Raw genomic sequence first — 6,082 nt, forward strand, 5'->3', positions numbered from 1 at the left:
TCCATTCTTTTAAGATCTGATTAGCATAGCGTTGGGCTCTAATCTTAGTAGCAGGTGGCAAAGAAATAATTTACTTTTGGATACTGGAGAGTAATCTCAAGTGGAAATAGGAACCAAGGGAAGGGAGAAAAGCAAGGAAAAGAAGGAGCATAAAGTCCTGTTTATAATGTAGTATTGCTCTCCATGGTGACAGCAAAGCACCGTGACTATCAAGGACTGGGAAATTCAGTTGTTCAGACAGGGCTCCTGGTTCGGCCACTTATTAGCCACATGTTCTTAGGCAAGTTATTTAATTTTTCTGCGTCTCTTCTTCATTTGCAAAATTGGTATGATTGATATGTCATAGGTTTGTTAAGGAGACTTAGATAACTATACCAAGCATCTGACAAAAAGTAGTTTTCAGTAGGTGAATTTATTACTGTTAATTACATTAGCCTAACAGGGAAGCTGGGAAATCTAAGGTCAAGATGCGAGCAGATTCAGGGCCCAGTGAAAATCTGTTGCCTGGTTCATGTGTTCTTGGGCATTCCTCACATGGCAGAATGGGCAAGATGGCTTTCTGAGGCCTCTTTTGTAAGGGCACTAATCCCTTACTAATCATGAGAGCTCTACTTTCATGATCTAATCATGTCTTAAAGGCTCTACCACCTAATACCACATTGGTAATTAGGTTTCAACATAGGAATTTTGGGAAACGAGCTTTGAGACTATAGCAGGGGGCATGGAATAGTTCCAACTAAAGTTGAAATGTTTTGAACAGGAGCAACAATACATTGAAAAGTTAGTTTTTCAAATCTCATAAGGGAAAAAAAATTTCAGTGGGAATTTCCTACATCAGTCATACATTTTTTCCCTCAAACTGTTACCTAGTTTAGGGTCTTCTACCTCATATATGATAGCAGTCTTCTAGAACACCTGAGTCAGTACCTCACTGGGAACGGACTCCAGAGATACTGGCTTGCATGAAGCCAGTATCCTGCTCTCAGGTAGGTGTCAAGGGTCAGATAATATTAGACCAAGTTAAGATGAACAGGTTTTAAGAAATCAAGTCTGGGAGCTAAGATCAGACAAAAGCAAGCACAGAAAACGGGAAGGAATAAAACTTGATTCATCTTTGAATCATGCCTTTCTAGGTGGTTGGCTTGGTTCAAATTGTATTATTTATTATCTGACTATGAAATGTGGTATAATGTTTTATTTATTGTAGTATTATTTTTGAGATGTGGAAGCCATCATAAAGTTGTATTTCCTGCTGGTAAAATTGTTCTTGGCTTGTATAAATTTATGCTGGAATTAAATATATCAGTAATTCATGGTGCTATGTAAAGGACATTGTTGGTTCCCAAATATTTGGTCACCTTAACAAGTTTGAAAATCAGCTAACTGGAAAAAGATTCCAATTCAATTCAGCAATATTCTAAATGGTTGCAACTTTAACATAGTCATTTTATGTCTTGGCAGCTTTTCTTATGGTAGTTTATTCTGTGTCAGATTCATATTTGTAGGTATGAAATGTTTTGTGTGTGCTTGGTGAAGTTTTGTATATTTCTAATTATAATTTATAAGTCAGAATTGAGTTTATAAGTTACTGGATCTTGCATTATAGTTGTTTCCTCTCACTTTAAGTGGACAGAAAGATAACATTGTTAGAAGATTAAACCCTGTTCTGATGATCATATATTAGCTTATTTAAATTTTTTTATGGAGCAAATCGTAACTACTACAGGGTTTGGGGTCCTACAAGAAAGAACTCAAGTTCCTTATTCTTCTTCATTTAGCCTTGTTTTTTAAGATATTGGGGATTCTAAGTTGTACTTAAAAAAAGTCTATGTAAGTATGTCCACTAATTACATAAGAAGCTGAAATAGTTTTTTTCTTGTGTCCAGTTGTAAAAACACTTTGGCTTATGAAAACAAAAGAGCAAACCTAGAAAATTTTTTTAAGTTGACCATTTTGCAGATACAGGTCTTGTTCTGTATCTTTGGGAAAAGTGTTACTTTGCTTATAAATTTTCTTAAATACTAATTTTTATTAAAAATTATGCTTATTTGAATCCATATTTGGTAATTCTCTAAAGAATTAGTACTATGAGAAAAGAGGTAAAGATCACCAGGAAATATATTCAAATGAAAGATTTGTCTTTAGCTTATACATTTTGTTCTGGTAGAATATTGATTAGATTTATGATTCAAGTATTTATGTCTCCAAGAAAGATATGTCATTTAATTCTGGTATTATATAGACTATTTCCAAAATCATTGTAATCTTTTAAAAAAAATTAACCCCCCTGCTTTAATTTTTTAAATTAAACAGCCAAGCTATCACTAGTCCTAAAATACATCCAGTTTGTGAATTCAAAAGATGCTGTTTTGTTCTTTACTTGATCTTAGCTGAGAAGTGATTGCTCTGTTCTTAAGAAACTATAATGACCAGTTAAAACTTAGACATATGTAGATATCATACTAAGAGTTACCCTATTTCAAGTTCAGTTCATTCCTTTTAAAAGACTATAAACATGAATGTTGGTTCTCATCAGAGATACAAAGTTGCTGTGGTTTGGATATTTGCCTCATCTAGAAATTTATATGGTGAAGCCTTTGGAGGTGATCATCATGAAGATACCCTTATAAAAAAGATTCCAGAGAGCTAGCAAACCCTTTTCACCATGTGCGTACACAGGGAGAAGACGCCAACTGTGAACCAGAGTGTGAGCCCTCACCAGACACCAAATCTTCTAGAGCCTTCGTCTTCAACTTCTCAGCCCACAGAACTGTGAGAAATAAGTTTCTGTTGTTTCATTTTCTCATTTTGTTTTTTGCTTTTATTCAGGATCCCAAATAAAATCTACACAAAGCAGTTGATTCCTTGTACCTTACAGCTTTCAATGTACAGATACCCTTCCATTTCTCCCTCCCTTGCAAGTTATTTGTTGGAGAAACTGATCAGAGGAACTACAGTTTCCACAGTCTGGACTTTGTAGCTTACATTCCCATGGTGTCATTTCATATGTTCCTCTGTCCTCCATCCAGCCCATGAACTGCTAGTTTGACTGGAAGGGGGTGTTTGTGTGTGTTTGTTTTGATCATCTTCACTGCAGGCAGGGCCAATTCAGCTGTGGTGCTCAAGGGCAAAATTGTTTTTCTTTGTGACTTTAGTACCTGGTGATGACCGATGGCCTCCTCCTGTGAGTCATTAGAGATTATTCAGTTCAGTAGTATGATTTCAAAATTATCATGACCTGTACTTGTCAGAGTCTTTTTCATGAATCTATTGCAATTTTGAATCATAGCCTGTGGCAGAGCTTTCAGGAAAGCATCAGAATAAGAGAATATTTGTGGATAACAAAAGACTTAAAATGCCCATGGTTGCTGAGGAAGATTGAGAGTTCAAGGGCAATGTGACTACATAGACTGGTTTCAGACATTATAGTTTATAGTTGGCTGGTTCCATTGCTATGGGCCTGGAGTGAGGCTGATCATGCCAAGATCATGTAATTCAGCAAAGCAGCTCACCTCATGGCAGACAGAAAGCAGAGAGTTTTTTCTGTTGTTGAACAAAGCACATTGGTTATGAAATTCTGTTAGAGCAACCCAAACAAATAAGAGTGGCAGTCAAAATATTTAATAAAGGCCACTGCACCCACCCATCCATTTGAGGGAAAGGTGGACATAGTAATGGAGGAAGATCCCAGGGCAACTCTGCTTCTCCCTCCCCTTCCCTCAATTACTGCATCCTGGGAAGGTCATGGGAGATCAGAAGTAAAAGTGGCTATTAATTACTTCCTGGTGTGGGAAATCATCGCAATACTTTCATAACCAGTGTTCCAGTGGAATTTGGACCCTGGATAGGTGAGTTTAAGCTCTGCCTGTGCCCCATACTTGCAATTCACAGATAGACAAACCCAGTCATGATAAAAAAAATCCATTCATTGCTAAAATAGATTATGAAAAAGTCCATGCAGTTACATAGCATTTTGCTGAGACGTGAAAATCGAGAAAATGCAAGTGAAAAGTCATTTCACTTCAGGATAGTTAGGGCTCACTCAGAATTTCCCATAAAACTCTGCAAGGCACAACTTCATCAGGTTATGATGACTTGAACAATTTTAAAAGCCAGAATAGAGAAATGGGTTAATATTTGCAGCTGGTTTATCAACAAATGTGATTGCTTCCTAAACTTTCATTTCAGTGATTTTTAAAGCCTGTTAAATGTAGTTATTGAACCTAAGAGGTGGTTGGTTGTTTTGCATACCACAGAAAAATCCCATGAATTATACTACAACAGGATACATTAATATTATTTAAAGTTTTTTTTACACTTATGACAGAACTATGCTATACTTACTGAGATATTTTATCATGTATCACTCTTGTACGTATATTAAAAATATAAGTGAAACAGTTTCTTCATATCAGTGACTAATTTTCATTCATGTTTTGGCCTGAGAATGGTAGTTTTAAAACAACCACATCAATTCTTTCATATTCCTCTCTTCCACAGGTAGAGACTAATACCTCTCCCATTGACTATAAACTGTGCTGAATGACTTGCTTCTAATGAATAGAACAAAGTAAATGTGACCATGTATGTGTTCAGAAACTCAGTCATACAAAGTCACTGTGGCTTCCCTCTTAGTTATTGTCTTGGATTTGTTACTCCAGGGAGGCCAGCTGCCATGTCATAAACAACACTTTGAAGGGGTCCTGAGGGCCAGGGTGTAGGGTGAGGAACTGGCACCTCTGGACAACAGCCTCCTAAGTGAGCTTGGAGTGGATCATCCAGCACAGACCAGCATTTGAATGACTAACCTCAGCCAGCATTTTGACTACCATCTCACTAGAGACCCTGATGCAGCTAAGCCCCTTGCAGATTCTTGACTAATGCAAACTGTGTTTGAAGCTGCTACATTTGGGGGCCATTTGCTGTGCTAGAGTAGAGAACTAATACACCATGAGTCATCACTTTTCAACACACACTATCTGTGCCATCGAGCGCACTGATGATGCAGCATCTCTTCAAAGGATGCTCCACTGTTGTCTACACAGATTTACACTGACTCTCTCCATTTCACAAATTCTGCAGATATATGAACAGTAATAACTACAACAGACTCGCGCTGGTGGATCACAGATGTAAGACAGAGCCCAATTTGAAAGCTATCAAATGCGGAGAGAGTGTACATCAAATGATCAGCTACATTTCAAGTCAGGTGTATTACTCCCTTTCAGCTCCCATCACCCCCCTCTCTATAAGACCTAATCTTGTCCATTTCAGGACAAAGGTAACGTCTACAGAGGGTTACTGTATTTGCATACTCCACTGCACACGGCGTGGTGGTGGACGAGGTCTGTTGGTGTGCACTGAAAGGACGCTTTTAACTCTCACACTTCCCAGCCCCAGCAGCCCTGGCTATGAGTGTCACCAAGGGCTTTCTTTGTGTAGACAGGAAGTTGCTGGTGGTCATTGCAAGAAGGGTGTTGGCAGAATGTTGGGCATTAATGAGAGCGTAGTTTTTCTTGGAGAGTTGAGCATACTCCAGTGTCATGTGATATTCTGTGTCAAGGAATAACTCACTACCAGCACATTAGGAATATAAATATTCAGAGAACAGGAAGGTAAAACAGGTTCTGTTCTGTCTGGGGGTTGGCACCAGCGTGAAGGGAGAGGATATAAAGAAAGGGTGTAGGAGGATGAATATGGTGGAAATGTCATGTATGAAAATGGAAAAATGAGACCTGTTGAAACCGTTCCAGGAACGAGGGGGGAATAAAGGAGAATTCTGGAGTGGGTGAATTCAACTATGATATATTGTAAGCACTTTTGTAAATGTCATAATGCACCCCATGTACAACAATATGATAATTACTAAAAAAAAAGTATTGAGGTAACCATTGGAAATAAAGTTAGTGTTATAGAAAAAAAGGAATATTAATATTTAGGCAGAAAAGTGAGAATGAAAACTGCATTACTGTATATGAAGAAACCTTGGTAAGGTACATGGCCAAAGTAAATATAAAAGGAAAAAACAGATATTTATCTGACCTAACCACACTGATCTCCTCCTTCAGTCTTCTCCTAAATA

This window comes from Castor canadensis, chromosome 2 (assembly GCF_047511655.1).
Source record: "Castor canadensis chromosome 2, mCasCan1.hap1v2, whole genome shotgun sequence".
Classification (NCBI taxonomy): Eukaryota; Metazoa; Chordata; class Mammalia; order Rodentia; family Castoridae; genus Castor; species Castor canadensis.